Here is a 17,772-nt window from a genome sequence, read left to right as displayed (position 1 = left end):
CCTTTAACCTATATGTCAAAATTTGGCCAATTTTACATGTATTTTGTGTATTTTCAAGATAAAAAATACTGTGTTTTATTTAGATAATTTTTTTTCCACACAGTATTTGGTATTTTATTTTGATACATTTAAACTGAGATATTTTGTACTTTATTTTAAATACATTTTCATGTATTTGTGCCCATCCCTGGCCATATCATGCTCATCAATTTATCCGTTCTCTTATTACATAATTTTGTCTTTCATTTCTTTTTCAGTCTGTCTTTTACACGAGTCACTATAACTCAAAGTCAGACAGTTCTTCTTATTCCGTGTCGTCCTTTTACAGAAAGAGTTCACGTCATCCTGCATTAGGACTGTCACTCCCGAGAGGAAACTGGGAGTGCTGCGAGCCTTTAAAGACCTTTATCTGTCTTAGTATTTCTCTCTCTCACGTCCTCTTTTATTATCAATGTAGAGTTTTACAGGGTTGAAGTGTGTGTGTCTGTGTGAGACAGTGAGAATGTACAAGGTCAAGGGCTCAGTGATGCTACTTGGATTTCAGGCTGTGCAAGGACAGGGCAAGCCTGCCTTCAGAGATCACGCTCTGTGTAAGGTTTCCTTTTAGTGTTAATGACTCTTATGACCTTCTGACCTTTGCCTGTAGAAAAGAGTGTCTGTTTCATCGGAATGAGCAGAAATCATGTGAGGGATTTCTTATGGGAGAAAGAAACTTTAATGAACTTTAACCCAAATTGAACGATGGAGTTTGTAATTAGCGTTATTTAGAAAAAGAACAGGAGAGCAAGAAAGCTCTTAAAGCAAAACAAGATTTAGAACAATTACTAAAATGCACATTAAAAAACGTATACACTCGCTTAAGGTGGATAATTATTTTATTTGATAAGAAGACGTGCATAAACTGCAATGGAAACACATTTAGTGAATATATAAATTACTATAGAATTTACATAGGAATATAGATGCTCATCAAAAGAGTAATGGGAGTTTGCTTCAACAAGCAATGTGAATACTGTTTATACTAGCCATGAGTGTCAGTAGATAAAAATGTGTAATAATACTTACATTTTCTATAATTTAACAGCACATAAATCCAAATCCTGATGAGAGCCACATTTTCCATGTGTATAAAATGATCGTGCCACTGTCATATAAATATGCCTGACAAGGATGCAATTAATGCACAAAAGAACGTAAGTCTATTTTGCTAATTCTTTGCATACAGTACATTTACACTACCAGCTTCTTATGAATGTGCTTTGTTCACTGGTTCTTGACAGGGAATGGACTATATAATAGGACGCAATTGGTGCAATAACCGGAGAAGGACCTCAGAATTAAATTGCACTTGGCCCAGCCCATTTACGCTTTGCACGCACAATTTCACCAAACCCACTTGCGCCTAGACTTAGCGCATGCTTGCACGAAAATACTTCAACTTTATTGCCATGCCTGCTGACTTTGCGCTTATGACTTAAAGTGTAACGCTTAGCGCTCTTAAAATAGGTCCCATTGTTAAAGGGATATTTCTTTCATGTTCATTTTATTCACACTTTCTATACAATGAAAGTGAATGGTGACTGAGGCTAACTTTCTGCTTAAAATATCCTTTTATGCTCCACAGAAGAACAGAAGTCATACGGCTTTGGAACAACATGAGGGTGAGTAAATGATAACAGAATACTATTTTTCTATTGAACTATTCCTTTAAGAAAATACACACACACATGAGCACACACGTGTTGTTGATGGATCTGGCCACAGAGGAGTTTTTCCATCACTCACTTAATGAAACTGCTGCTACTGCTGTGATCATCTCCTCTGTTTCACCCCTCTCTCACTTTCACTCGCAACCACGGCGATGGCATCCCTTTCTCACCCTCCTCATCGCCACTACGACCGACTCAGCCCGTAAACCAAACCCACAGAACCCGCATGAAATATTAAGCAACCCATTAATGAGTTTTCCATTGCTCGTACACACTCGCACACAGCCGTAATTAACGGAAAGCACTTACGATGTATCGCTGCTTAAATTTACACAGCCACCGCAAGTGATCTCAGGACAAGAAAGAGACAGAAGAGACAGAGACAGATGGATAGAAAGACAGACAACTCAAGGGTTTGAACTTCCCAAACAAAAGCAGCATGTCTCAACAACCAAGATCATGTATCATATACCACACATGCATGTTTACATCCAATCTTCAAGAAAAGAATGCTGCATTAATATTCAATGCGTGTGTGTGTGTGTGTGTGTGTGTGTGTTTGGGGGGAACGGGGTACGTGCGTGTATTAATATTTCATGTCGTTATCATGTTACTGACCTAAAGTCTGTAAAACTACAGACAGAGTGGTTCTAGCACTCTTTACACCTCTACACCATTGAACCCAAATGTAATATAATTGTGGGCTTGTCTGGGATTTGAACTCAGGACATCTCGCAGATGAAGCGATATTTATAGTTATCTTGAAGATCTTGAAGTGACATCAATTACTCTTTTTGCATCTTTTGGTTCCATAAGTAACATGGGCGAACCATTATGAGACAATAGGGGACTGTTTTGCTCACTTACAAAACGTACTGCAACTAGGTGTCCAGCTTCTTTTCAATTTTCTTTCTGTGTTTTTGCCCTTGAAACAGAATAATCTCACCTCACCAGAAAATGAAAATTCTGTCGTCATTTACTCACTTCTCATGTTATTCCAAACCCGTATTACACACACACACACACACACACTCACACAAAAGATGTTTTGAAGACAGTTAATGCTGCTCTTTTACATACAACGAACGTATAGTGACCAGGGGCTGTCAAGCTCCGAAAAGGACATAAAAGCATGTCATAAAATCATCATAAATATGACTTTCCAAGTCTTCTGAAGTCATACAATAGCTTTGTGTGAGGAACGGATTGAAATCTTTCCTTTAAATCCCATTTGTACTTCTGCACTTTTAACTTGGGGTGTCCCATTCAGTTACGAGACATGCGGGAACCAGTGGCATTTGGTGAAATTGACATCAAACTTGCCAGACGTGTTCAAACGGCAAGTTTGTATTTGCGCACATGAGAAGGTACGATTTTTTTATTTAAATTTAGTTCTGTTCCTCAAACGAAGCTATCATATGACTTCAGAAGACATGGATATACTGCAAACGAGTCATATGAACCAATTTTATGGTGCTATTTTTAAGCCGGATCTCATGAAATAAAAAGTGAGTGTGGCGACATTTTTGCAAAATGATATAACGTGATACCTTAAAACTATTGTAGCAGTTCTGAGGTGAAATGGCCACTAAGTGGCACTAAAAGCGAGTTACATTTTCTCCCAAACAGATGACGTTTTTAAGGTTAATGCTCTATCAAGTTTTAAGTCCACCCTAACCTAAACCTTAAACCTAAACCTAACCGATAGTGTCATACAAAGCAAATGTGAGATGAAAAACGCAATTGCTGAAGCAACCATGTCATTTTGTGGTGCCTCTATGACACTTTCGGGTCACAGGTCAACTCATGTGCTCTCCAGGACTCGTACCCCGGTTCTTCACATCGCAATTGCAAAGCTTTATCAGTTGAGCTACCACGCAATTTGATCGCACTTGAACAGTCTTGTAAATGTACGTAGTAATGCAAACATTCAAATGTATCGCCTTACAAGTCATGCGCTATAGTAAAAGTGTTTATATGTTTAGATAGCATTGTGTGAGGAACAGGGCGAAAATTAAGTGTTTATAAACTGATCATCTGCCATTTTACTTATTCTTTGTGTGAAAGTGAATAAATGTCATTGTTTTGTTTTAGTTTTTTTGTGGGGGTTTTTCTCCCCAATTTGGAATGCCCAATTCCTAATGCGCTCTAAGTCCTCGTGGTGGCGTAGTGACTCGCCTCAATCCGGGTGATGGAGGACAAATCTCAGTTGCCTCCACATCTGAGACCATCAATCCGCACATCTTATCACGTGGCTTGTTGAGCACGTTACCGCGGAGACATAGCACGTGTGGAGGCTTCACGCTGTTCTCCGCGGCATCCACGCACAACTCACCACGTGCTCCACCGAGAGCAAGAACCACATTATAGCAACAACGAGGAGGTTACCCCATGTGACTCTACCCTCCCTAGCAACCGGGACAATTTGGTTGCTTAGGAGACTTGGCTGGAGTCATTCAGCACACCCTGGATTCGACCTCGCAAACTCCAGGGGTGGTAGAAAAAGCAACTGTTGCATTAGCGCCTCTAGTGTTCATTTCACCAGGAAACGCATTACGCATTACGTACAACGAGCCACATAAATATAATTTTGCAAAAATGTAGGTATAGTAACATGAATCTGAGACTAGATTTTTTGGGGGGTCATTCAACAGCCTACGTCCCCATTCACTTTTGTTGTATGGAACATAACAGGTTCATTATTCTTCTTTTGTGTTCCTCATAAGTATAAAATGACAGAATTTAAATTTTGGGGTAAACTATTGCTGTAATTTCAACACTGTGAACTTTCAGTTCAGGAACTCAAAAGGTTGGGATGAAAGTGTACTACTTTAACTAAGCAATACAAGTTTGTCCCTACTGAATTTCACTTAAATGCACACAGACTTACAAAAACCCTGATCAGTATAGCTTGAACTCGACCCCTGTCAGCCCACTGGCGTATAACCCCTCGAGGGATTTACTGAGATCTGTTAAGAGATCAGTTGAAGCTATTAGTGTTTGACAGTAACAAAGACTGTGATTCTCTGACTTAATACAAAGAGATGAGGCCATGCGAGGGAATGTGTCTTTTTGTATTTGCATGCGAGAACAGCAGGGTGTTCTAAATGTCTTCATAGATGATAGACAATTAAGTCTTTAGCCATCTAATTACAGGCTGCTCTCTCTCTCCATCTCTCTTTCTTGCTCTGTCTCTCCCACTCATAACCATTTCTATTTCCAGAACTGATGTGTTATGGAGCTCCATACACGAAATATTATGTTTTATCAAGTTCTATACATGAGTCTGGGTTTAGCTGTGATGTGATATAAGCACTTGGTGAGCTTTGATAAGTAAGGATGTGAAATTGCAATATTATATTTGTGATATGTAATGTGTTCAGATTTGGACTTCAGTAGTTTGTGGAACCTCATATCAAGAGTTTATTGAAAGTACTGTAAGCGATTTCAGTGGTTTTGCTTACTTCCGCCAGACCCCAAAGTCTACCCAGATTTTAATAACTTTTGTGTACTACAGAAGAAAGAAAACACTGGGGTATGGTACAAGACGATTACATTACTCCCCAATTTGGAATGCCCAATTCCCAATGCGCTCTAAGTCCTCATGGTGGCGAAGTGACTCGCCTCAATCCAGGTGGTGGAGGATGAATCCCAGTTGCCTCCCCATCTGAGACTGTCAATCCGTGCATTTTATCACGTGGCTTGTTGAGCACATTACCACGGAGACATAGCACGTGTGGAGGCTTCACGCTATTCTCCGCGGCATCCACGCACAACTCACCGAGAGCGAGAACCACATTATAGCGACCACGAGGAGGTTACCCCATGTTACCCATTTACCCTCCCTAGCAACCGGGACAATTTGGTTGCTTAGAAGACTGGCTGGAGTCACTCAGCACGCCCTGGATTCGAACTTGCGACTCCAGGTGTGGTAAACAGTGTCACTTGCTGAGCTGCCCAGGCCCCCAATTAAAAGTATTCTTAATCTTTTAACAAAATCACATAGTTTGTGCATGCTTTTTGGTAATGTTAACCAATAGCCAAATAGATATTTAGCCATTGTTTCAGCAAACTGGCATTCAGGTCTGGATCCATTGTGGTATGTAACCACCAATTTCACATTCCAGTCAATTCCGGTTGTTCTATTATTCACATGGAATTTTTGTTTTCCTCAAAAATATGTTGCGAATGTTGTTTTGAAATCAGAATTGCCCCTTTTCACCAACCTAGTCTCATAGAATAAATGTTACTATAACTATATTTCTGCAAACTGACTTTTATGTGCCCCCTTTTACGTTTCCTTGCAGTTTCCTTTTGAAATGAACACTACAACTCTACACTAGGAACACAACAGGTGCTAAAACAACTGTGCGTTTTATTCACTTTCACACAAATCACGAGTACAACAGATGATTATGATTTTATAAACACATATTTTTAGCAAATCTAATATTCCCCTTAAAAACCACAATTTCACTCGCTTTTGGCGCCCCTTGCTGGACATTTCACTGGGAAACTGCAGCCAAACGTGTAATAAGGCACGTTATTTCGTTTGGCAAAAATGTGGCTATGGTCACATAATGTTCATGAGATCAGGCTGCTACCTACTTATTAATACACATTTCTGGTATTATTGTGCAAAATGCATCGGTGCAAGTTAAGAAATAAAAGTGTCTTTGTAGTCTTTCATTTAAATGTTATAATTTGTTCTGCCTCTATAAATCTTTTTTCAACCAGTCCCTTCTTGAACATTGTTTACCAGCCACTCAATTCCCGATGGATAAAATCAAGTCTCGTTTTACTCTGAAATACATAACATAACGAAAGTAAACTTGGTGGCAAATGCTGTTTGGAGTGTTTTTACAGATTTCAGAGCGTGCATCAAATACTTTACTTGAATGGTCTTAAACAGTTAGTTTGACTTTATTGTAACAAAATTCTCTCTGACTTATTTCTGCAAAACATGAGGATGTGTGGCGGCAGAGAACAGAGACATTTGGGCTCAACATCAAGGTGTTGCTGTGTTCAGTGGCAGCAATCAGTGTCTTCTTGATCGACATGCGTGATGCGTGTAATCTGTGGTGTAATCTAGCCCAGTCTCGGATTGTAATCTAGTTGTGGAGCTTGAATGAGAGCAATCCAGTGTCCTTGTTTAGACACGTGAAAGCAGTAAACACAGAAGTCATGTTTATTTGATGTTGACTGCGCTGGAGTTAGTTGATCTGTGTGTGCTGGTTTATCCACCAGTGTCTGATCACTTCAACTGATGATCTTGTGTTAGTAAAAGTGTGCTGAAATGATGTCCTTTTTATAGCAGCCTGGTCTCATGAACATTACGTGGCAACATTTTGCAAAACAAAATAACGTGCCTTATTACACGTCTGGCTGCAGTTTCCCAGTGAAATGTCCAGTAGGGGGCGCCAAAAGCAAGTGAAATGGTGTCGTAATCAGAAAAGGTTTTTAAGGTGAATATTAAATGGTGGTTTTAATGAGTAAAACGTACCTCCCTAACCTTAAACATTAACCTAAACCTAACCAATAGTGATCTAAAATGAAATGAGAGGTTGACACAGACATCCTTACCATAAACCAATGCCTAAACCCATCTGATAGTGTCCAAAAACAAAATGAGAAAGAAACTGTGTCATTTCGTGTCACTTCTATGATGCTCTCATCTCACGTGTCCGCTCAAATCACAGTCTTCCGAGTCCAAAGTCCAACACTCTATGAGGTGAGCTGCTGCAAAAGCTAATCACATTGGAATAAGTGTGTAAATGTAGGTGAGTCTGTAATACAAGCGTTAAATGTATTGATTTTCATATGTGTTATAGTAAAAGTGTTTAGATCTCATAACATAGTAGTGTGTGAGTAATAGTGCAAAAATATGTGTTTATGAAGTCATAATCAGCCGTTGTTTTCGTGATTTGTGTGAAAGTGAATAAAACGCAGTTGTTGTAGCGCATCTAGTGTTAATTTCGCCAGGAAACTAAAACAAAACATAGAATTGGCATGTAAAAGTCAGTTTGCAAAAATGGAGTTATAGTAACATTCATTCTGTAAGACTAGGTTGTTTTAGAGGGTTAGATCACCCAAAATGACAATTGTTTCATACTTTCTTACTCTCATGTCGTTCTAAACCCCTATGACTTTCTTTCCTTCATGGCTTTTCCTATTTGGGTGAACTTTCTCTTTAAGATGCAGATGGTTAAGATACACAATAACTGAAATATCAGACAGGATTTACTCTCTCTCTCTCTCTCTCTCTCTCTCTCTCTCTCTCTCTCTCTCTCTCTGCTTTTAAATAGTAGACTTTACTAAAGGTGAAAGAAGAGGTTTGGTGATGAATGACTCTTGTCCTTTCTCAATTCCTTTGCCAGTTCTGTGGTTATTTATTCCAAGGGTTTAACAACAGCATGACCACAACACACACACACACATGAAAACATGGAGTGTATTATATGTATATATAATCGAGAGTGCTAAAAACAGTGTATTGTTTCTGCTGGCTCCATGTGTTTATAAATAGATCTAAATCAGGACAGAGAGAGAGAGAGCGAGAGAGAGAGAGAGAGAGAGAAAGTGTGTGTGTGCAGAGAGACTTTTATTATGAAAATCAGTTTTGGCTGTCATCATATCCAAATCATGGGAATCACTTTCGATCCATCTCTTACTTCTGAAGCTCACATTAGAACCATCACTAAAACTGCTTTCTTCCATCTACGTCACATTGCACGACTTCGCCCCATTCTCAGTTTGAAGGATGCAGAATCACTAGTTCATGCTTTCATATCATCACATCTCGACTACTGTAACTGCCTCTTTACTGGCCTACCAGCTAAAACTATTGCCCGATTACAATACACCCAAAAATCTGCAGCTAGAGTTCTCAATAACACCAAGCATTCTGCACACATTACTCCCATCTAGTTTAGTCTTCACTGGCTGCCTGTCTCATGTCGTATTAAGTTAAAAATTCTTCTCCTGACACACTAAGCTCTCAATGATCTGGCACCTCGTTATATATGTGATCTGCTACATCCATACACACCAGCACGGACTCTTCATTCTTCTGATTCCAAATTGTTGTCCATCCCTAGATTTTGTCTCTCCACATTTGGTGGGATATCCTTTAGTTTAGTTACACCTAAACTGTGGTACTCTCTTCCTCAGAGCCTCCGTGACATCTCCTCTAATGCTATCTTTAAATCTCAGCTTAAAACGCATCTTTTCTCCGCGCATTATATGAGTAGTACTGATTGATGTGTTATTTCCCCCTTTGTAATTGAGATTGTAACTTCTTTTGAAATGTATATTAATGTACTTTTTCCTGTTAAATGTATATGGAGTGTACAGTGTCCTTGAGCTTGTGGAAAGGTACTATATAAATAAAACATTATTATTATTATTATTATTATTATTATTATTATATCTGTCTAGCAAGCTTTTTACCTGGCAAATATGTTGAGCTGCCTACCTAGAGAGCATTTTTGGACATCATAGTGAGCTGTCTACATAGCAAGCTTTTTACCTCGGAAATACAGTAAGCTGCCAACCTAGACAGCATTTTGGGACATTTTAGTTGGCTGCCTACATAGTCAGCTTCTTACCTAGGAAATAATAGCATGCTGCCTTCCTAGACAGCACTATTGAACATCATAGTAAGCTGCCTACCTAGACAACTTTTCTGACCATCATAGGTAACTGTCTATGTTGTGAGCTTCCTACCGGGGAAATGTAGTTGGTTGCCTACCTAGAAAGTATTTTTGGACATCATAGTGAGCTGTCTACATAGTGAGCTTTTTACCTGGGGTGTGTGTCTGTGTATATATATATATACACTATATTGCCAAAAGTATTCGCTCATCTGCCTTTAGATGCATATGAAATTAAGTGACATCCCATTCTTAATCTATAGGGTTTAATATGACGTCGGCCCACCCTTTGCAGCTATAACAGCTTCAACTCTTCTGGGAAGGATTTCCACAAGGTTTAGGAGTGTGTTTATGGGAATTTTTGACCATTCTTCCAGAAGCGCATTTGTGAGGTCAGACACTGATGTTGGACGAGAAGGCCTGGCTCGCAGTCTTCGCTCTAATTCATCCCAAAGGTGCTCTATCGGGTTGAGGTCAGGACTCTGTGCAGGCCAGTCATGTTCTTCCACACCAAACTCGCTCATCCATGTCTTTATGGACCTTGCTTTGTGCACTGGTGCGCAGTCATGTTGGAACAGGAAGGGGCCATCCCCAAACTGTTCCCACAAATTTGGGAGCATGGAATTGTCCAAAATCTCTTGGTATGCTGAAGCATTCAGAGTTCCTTTCACTGGAACTAAGGGGCCAAGCCCAGCTCCTGAAAAACAACCCCACACCATAATCCCCCCCTCCACCAAACTTCACAGTTGGCACAATGCAGTCAGACAAGTACCGTTCTCCTGGCAACCGCCAAACCCAGACTCGTCCATCAGATTGCCAGATGGAGAAGCGTGATTCGTCACTCCAGAGACCACGTCTCCACTGCTCTAGAGTCCAGTGGCGGCGTGCTTTACACCACTGCATCCAACGCTTTGCATTGCACTTGGTGATGTATGGCTTGGATGCAGCTGCTCGGCCATGGAAACCCATTCCATGAAGCTCTCTATGCACTGTTCTTGAGCTAATCTGAAGGCCACATGAACTTTGGAGGTCCGTAGTGACTGACTCTGCAGAAAGTTGGCGACCTCTGCGCACTATGCACCTCAGCATCCGCTGACCTCACTCTGTCATTTTACGTGGCCTACCACTTCATGGCTGAGTTGCTGTCATTCCCAATCGCTTCCACTTTGTTATAATACCACTGACAGTTGACTGTGGAATATTTAGTAGCGAGGAAATTTCACGACTGGACTTGTTGCACAGGTGGCATCCTATCACAGTACCACACTGGAATTCACTGAGCTCCTGAGAGCGGCCCATTCTTTCACAAATGTTTGTAGAAGCAGTCTGCATGCCTAGGTGCTTCATTTTATACACCTGTGGCCATGGAAGTGATTGGAACACCTGAATTCAATTATTTGGATGGGTGAGCGAATACTTTTGGCAATATAGTGTATATACACACACACACAGTACTGTGCAAAAGTTTTATGCACTTGTGAAAAATGTTGCATAGTGAGGATGTCTTTAAAAATAATGACATAAATAATTTTCATTGATCACTTAATGTCATACAAAGTCCAGTAAACATAAAAAATCTAAATCAATATTTGGTGTGACCACCTTTGCCTTTAAAACAGCACCAATTCTCCTAGATACACCTGGAGACAGTTTTTCTTGGTTGTTGGCAGATAGGATGTTCCAAGCTTCTTGGAGAATTCACCACAGTTCTTCTATTTATTTCGGCTGTCTCAATTGCTTCTGTCTCTTTATGTAATCTCAGACTGACACGATGTTCAGTGGGGGGCTCTGTGGGGAACATGCCATCTGTTGCAGGGCTCCCTGTTCTTCTATTCTAATCTTTTCTATTTGCAAAAATAATGTTTGGGAGTCTAACATTTATATTTCCTGTTGACACACTAAAGCTGAAGATATAAATAACCATCTTAAGACAAATGCTTTTGCGAAACATTGTAAGACTTTTGCACAGTACTGTGTGTGTGTGTGTGTGTGTGTGTGTGTGTATATATATATATATATATATATATATATATATATATATACAGGGTTGGGAGGGTTACTTTTGAAATGTATTCCACTACAGATTACAGAATACATGCTGTAAAATGTAATTTGTAACATATTTCGTTAGATTACTCAAGGTCAGTAACGTATTCTAAATACTTTGGATTACTTCTTCAGCACTGGTTGATTTTTTTTACTTGTTTTGACTATAAAAACTCTGCCAGTACAGTAAGACAAAATACACGTTAAAAATACATTCTCTGAAAAACCTGAATATCTTATGCAGTGTTGTTTCTAAATCAAGATAAATCAAATTGATCTTGTTTTAAAGATTTTTAGATATTTTTACAGGAAACAACACAAAAATTATTATCAAGAATATGATTTTCGCCCTAATATCAAAGGTCTTACTAGAAAAAAGAAATTATGATCCAACGTGAATTTTCTTGATAATAAAATATGATCGTGCCTGGTAACGTGCATGTAAAATGGCTAGAAATAGCATTTTAGCTTAGCGTAAAGCTGACAATTTACACAAGGTTTATTTCTATTTCTTCTGCTCCAAACTTACTTCAAACGTACTTCTCTGTGTGCTCGTATGAATGAAACACATCATAAGAAAGTGTTTCACCGCTGTTCAAATGCACTTTGGATCGCATCATTTATATGTATAAATGTTTTCCATCTGAAAGGACTAAATATTAAATGAAACAAATGACAATAAAATGGAAAGTAATCTCTTCAGTAATCTAAATAATTTTTGAATGTAACTGTATTCTAATTACCAATTATTTAAATTGTAACTGTAGTGGAATACAGTTACTTATATTTTGTATTTTAAATACATAATCCTGTTACATGTATTCCATTACTCCCCAACCCTGTATGTATATATATATGTGTGTGTGTGTGTGTGTGTGTGTGTATACACACATAATAGAGAGTGCTAAAACAGTGCATTGTTTCTGCTGGCTACATGTGTCTATAAATCTAAATCAGGACAAGGAGAGAAGGAGAGAGAGAGAGAGAGAGAGAGAGAGAGAGAGAGAGTGAGTGCGCAATGAGACTTTTATTATGAAAATAATAAAACTCCCCACATGGGTCCAGCACCCCATGTGTGGGCCACCTTTATCTCTCCTTCATTAAAATTAACTTCTAATTTAAAGTTTTTTATTATTTTTTATTCAGTGAACAATAGCATTATACAACATGATAGATATCAAACTTTTTATTACTTTTTAATAGTAATTAAAATGCAAGATACATCAATACTTTGCACATTTCACAATTGTTTGCGTTTTGACAATGCATATTCAATATAATTATTTCAATCAGAAAAATATAGTAAAGTCTAGTTTAAAATAATCTAAAAAATAATGTTTTCTCACACTGTTTATACTTAATAAACATAGGAAGAGTGATGTTTAATTATTTTAATATGCAAAAATAATAATTAATTAAAATGCACAATAATAAAAAGTAATAATTGTCAACATTGGATTTTTGACTTGGGTTACATTTTTTAGTGTTTGGCCATCACTGTGAATGTGTGCTCTGAAATCCAGTGAAACAGCGACACCGTGCGCTCACAGTATGGCATTACAACTACAATTAAAAGTTCATGTTGTTATGATTATTTTAATTGTTTTTAATACGTCAGTCGTTTCGACTATGGCTTTACAGTGACTTATTGTTATAATATAAACATTATTTTTTATTAAGCTAAACAATATATATATTTATTTATTTTTATTATTATTTATTTATTTATTTTTGTTGCGTGAGACAGCTCACAAAGCCTGGCGTTTACGCATGATCTACAGTGGGAGTTGTCACCATGTGAAGCTAGCTGCAGAACCCAGCGAGCTGCGTACCTAGACAGCATTTTTGACATCACAGTGAGCTGTTTACGCAGAGAGCTTCCTACCTGGAAAATATAGCAAACTACCAACATAGACCTACGTACTGTAAATATTTTCTGGCTATCATAGGTAACTCTCCATGTAGGAAACTTCCTATCTGGGAAATGTAGTGGTCTGCCTATCTAGACAGTATTTTTGGACATCAGAGTAAGCTGTCTACCTAGAGAGCTTTATATCAAGGACATGTAGTGAGCTGTCTACATAGTGAGCTTCCTACCTGGGAATCATAGTGGGCTGCCTAACTAGACAGCATTTTTGACATCATAGTGACCTGCCTACCAAGACAACATAGGGAATCAGAGTGAGCTGCCTACCGAGGCAGCTTTTCTGACCATCATACAGTACAGTAGGTAACTGTGTAAGTAGTGAGCTTCCCACCTTGGAAATGTAGTGGGCTGCCTACCTAGACAGCATCTTTATTTTTGGACATCACAGTAAGCTGTTGACCTAGGGAGCTTCATATCTGGGAAATGTAGTTTGCTGCGTTCCTAGACAGTATTTTTTACATTTTTAGTGAGCTGCCTACAAAGTGCACTTCCTACAGTACCTGGGAAATTTAGCAAGCTGCCTTCCTAGACAGCATTTTTGCCATCATAGTGAGCTGTTTATGGAGTGAGCTTCCTACCTGAAACATAGAGTTGTATACCTAGACAGAACTTTTTGGACATCATAGTGAGCTGCCTACCAATACAACATCTACCAAAACAGCTTTTCTGACCATCATAGGTAACTGTCTACGTAGTGTGCTTCCTACCTCAGAAATGTTGTTGGCTGCCTACCTAGACAACATTTTTGGACATCATAGGGAGCTGTTTACATAGTGAGCTTTCATCCTGGGAAATATAAAAAACTGCTTACCAAGACAGCATTTTTGGACATCATAGTGACCTGCCTACCAAGACAACATAGGGAATCAGAGTGAGCTGCCCACCGAGGTAGTTTTTCTGACCATCGTAGAGTACAGTAGGTAACTGTCTAAGTAGTGGGAAATGTACTGGGCTGCTTACCTAGACAGCATTTTTGGACATCACAGTAAGCTGTCTACCTTGAGCGCTTCATATCAAGGACATGTAGTGAGCTGTCTATATAGTGAGCTTCCTACCTGGGAATCGTAGTGGGTTGCCTCCCTAGACAACATAGGGAATCAGAGTGAGCTGCCTACCGAGGCAGTTTTACATACAGTACAGTAGGTAACTGTCTAATTAGTGAACTTCCCACCTGGGAAATGTAGTTAGCTTCCTACCTAGACAGCATTCTTAGACAGTATAGTGAGCTGCCTAGTGCCTACATAGTGTGCTTCTTACCTGGGAAATATTGCAAGCTTTGGACATCACAGTGAGCTATCTAGAGTGAGCTTTCATCCTGGGAAATATAATGATCTGCATACCTAGACAGCATTTTTAGACATTATGGTAAGCTGTCTACTGAGTGAGCTTTCTACCTAGACAGCATTTTTAGACATCATAGTAAGCTGTCTACTGAGTGAGCTTTCTACCTAGACAGCATTTTTAGACATCATAGTAAGCTGTCTACTGAGTGAGCTTTCTACCTAGACAGCATTTTTGGAAATAGGTGGCTGTTTACGTTGTTAGCTTTCTACCTTGGAAAGGTAGTGAGCTGCTAACCTAGACAACATTTTTGGAAACCGTAGTAAGCTGTCTACCTAGACAGCATGCAAATCTTTTGTGCTAGTACCGGTATGCGCTTTTGACTATTATATTGTTCCCTCAGCTCCCATCCTCCCATCCAATTTTGTCAAAGTGTAGTTTACAATGTGTGTTATGCACTTGTGTTTTTAGATGAATGGTAACTCATCTTGTGTCTTGGGTTGTACCGGCGGGCTCCCTAGCCTGCCCCACCTTCACTCACCCCAAGAGTCCTCTGAGCTGTATCAGGTGTGTGTTTACTCAATTTACTTATCTGGTGATATTTTTGTCACTTTTTTTGCCCCAAGCCTGGTTGATTTCTGACCCTGACTCTAAAATGTCTCATGATAAACATCTACATGATGCATGTTGTCTGCTCATCTTGCGTTTTGCTGCGTTATTTGTTCCAGATATTCCTACGTAACAGTGAATACCCGCCCATCCTGCAGAGCAACTCACAAACTCTTGCAGTCCCCTATAAGGAGCTGCAGTTCTACAGAAATCGCTGCGATTCCATTGAATGACTTAAAGAGCAACACCTCACAGCTGTCTCGCATCTCAAAGAGCCCTGACTCCACATATCCTTAAAATATGTCTTTCAAAGGCTTATACACACTCATCACATCCACTCGTCTGCCAAGACAAACACTGCAACAGTATACTGCATAGATCAGAAAAACAAGTAAGCTCTTCAAAGAGCTTCTTTTTTTTTTTTTACATTATCTCAACTATTCCTGCTGTTTGTTATACCAAACGTTCTTGTTGAACTTGAATCTATTTGCTGAACTACATTTCATTCTCTCTCCGTAGGCAAGTGCAATTATGGTGGACAGGTGACTGATGATAAGGACCGCAGGCTGCTGATGTCTCTCCTCTCCATCTTCTACAGCTGGGAGCTCATTGAACAGGAAATCTACCATGTGTGTGAGGGAGATTTGTACTATGTACCATCACATGGTCCATACCAGGTACACAATCACAATCACACACACTCCATTCTCTTCTTTATGCATCCAAAACAAACAAACAACATTTGGTTTTTACTGATTCTTGAAGAAATAGTTCACCCCCCAAAAAAGTCATCATTTACTCACCCTCATGTCATTCCAAACCCATATTACTTTTTATCGATGGAACACAAAAGGAGATGTTTTTAACAATTGTCACGCTGTTAATGATGCCTTTTCTGTCCAGTCAAAGCATACTCTGGCCCTGGACTGTTTAGTTCCATAAAGGACCAAAAAGCATCATAAAATCATCACTTGTGCACTATATACGTAATGTATTAATTGAAAATCAATTTAAAACATTTGCATCACAATCGGACACAATAGACGTAAGAACTAGTGATATTTGGCATCATTGACATCAAATGTGATGCAGTAAATCTTAAGGAGCCAAGTTTGAATGTTAGCATGCGCAAATGAGATTTGAGAGCTACAGCAGAGGTTTTCAACAGAATAACGAATAGCTATTCCTCTCGTCTCTTTTCTACACAGAGCTATGTGGAATACATCCGCAACCTGCCAATCAGTGCCGAGCCTGAAGTATTCGGCCTCCATAGCAATGCTAATATCTCCAAGGACAACCACGAGACCAGTCAACTTTAAGACAGGGTGCTGCTGACCCTACCAAGACAAACAAGAGGCGGAGCCAAATCACCACAGGTGGGAGGAGTCACAGAGTTCTCCATTGCATTTTGGAAGGAAGATTACCTGCAGCACCCAGATGACTGGTGAACATTTATTTTTAGCCTGGATGTGTGGTCATTTTTCAGAAATATTTGACCACTGAATGCCGTGATTGACCAATCAAAATCAAGTATTCCAGAGAGCCATGAAATAAAAATCATGCATAAGTAATGACTGGCAGTTTATTGTAAGCAGATGGTATTGGTCTTTCTGGCAGCGGGTTTGTCTGTGTCCATAGGAAGTAATAGATGAGTTGGCTGAGGGAATGCTGTCAAAACTGCCCCCCAATTTGACGTCAAAATGGTGACAAAAGGAGGGGGGGGGGTATTTTTCTTACCCCATTGGTAAGTAGATTTACCTGCTTAATTAAGTCCATTTATCTTGTTTTAAAGATGTTAGCTATATTGAGAATTGAAGTCCACTGCTTTTCAGGCCATCACATATGGTGCGGAGAAGCTATTTGAATACCCAGAGAGCACTTAGAGGGCAGGATGTGATGTCAGCAGAGCTGGAGGATGTGTTCAACCAGGGGCGTAGATTCTGGGGGGATGGGGTATATCCCCTCCCCAATTATCAAAACAAGCAATTACAACCCCCCCAATATTTATACCATAATCAATGGAAACATATAAATGTTTCACGCTGCAACCCCGCCAATGGTCAAGCCAAATCTACGCCCTTGTGTTCAACAGTCTGCTCGTGGGGAAAGTTCCAGCCATGTGGGCTGCAAAGTCCTACCCCTCCCTCAAACCGCTCGGGAGCTACGTGTCTGACTTTCTCGCCAGGCTATAATTTCTACAGGTGAGCAAACAGCAACAGCGCTACTACTTTGGAAAACTTTGATTTACTAAACAAATACTTTCAAAACTAAATAAATTCTTTGCCCGTTAGGACTAGATTGATAACGACCCTCCGTCAGTGTTCTGGATATCTGCGTTCAATTTCACGCAGTCCTTCCTAACTGTACTTTGCTCGCAAGTACACCATCCTCATCGACTACATTGGCTTTCAGTTTCAGCCAGTGTCCAATATAGTACAAAAAAAGTTTGCGTCATTTAATATTTATTTTCGTTGATCAAACTTAACGTACAGTATGTACCGTCTCATAAATGACGCTTTAAGCTCCACCACCTTGGTAACCTCAGACA

General features: G+C 39.5%; 1 long non-coding RNA gene across 1 annotated transcript; it reads left to right on the top strand.

The window, feature by feature from the left end:
• Positions 1-15,401: 15,401 nt before the first annotated feature.
• LOC127434604 (uncharacterized) lies at positions 15,402-17,640 on the top strand. Its single transcript, XR_007896065.1, has 3 exons — positions 15,402-15,615; positions 15,744-15,901; positions 16,433-17,640. It is a non-coding gene; the product is annotated as an uncharacterized LOC127434604 (long non-coding RNA).
• The last annotated feature ends 132 nt before the right edge of the window (positions 17,641-17,772 follow it).

This window comes from Myxocyprinus asiaticus, chromosome 44, assembly GCF_019703515.2.
Source record: "Myxocyprinus asiaticus isolate MX2 ecotype Aquarium Trade chromosome 44, UBuf_Myxa_2, whole genome shotgun sequence".
Classification (NCBI taxonomy): domain Eukaryota; kingdom Metazoa; phylum Chordata; class Actinopteri; order Cypriniformes; family Catostomidae; genus Myxocyprinus; species Myxocyprinus asiaticus.
This window is presented reverse-complemented; position numbering and strand designations above follow the sequence as displayed.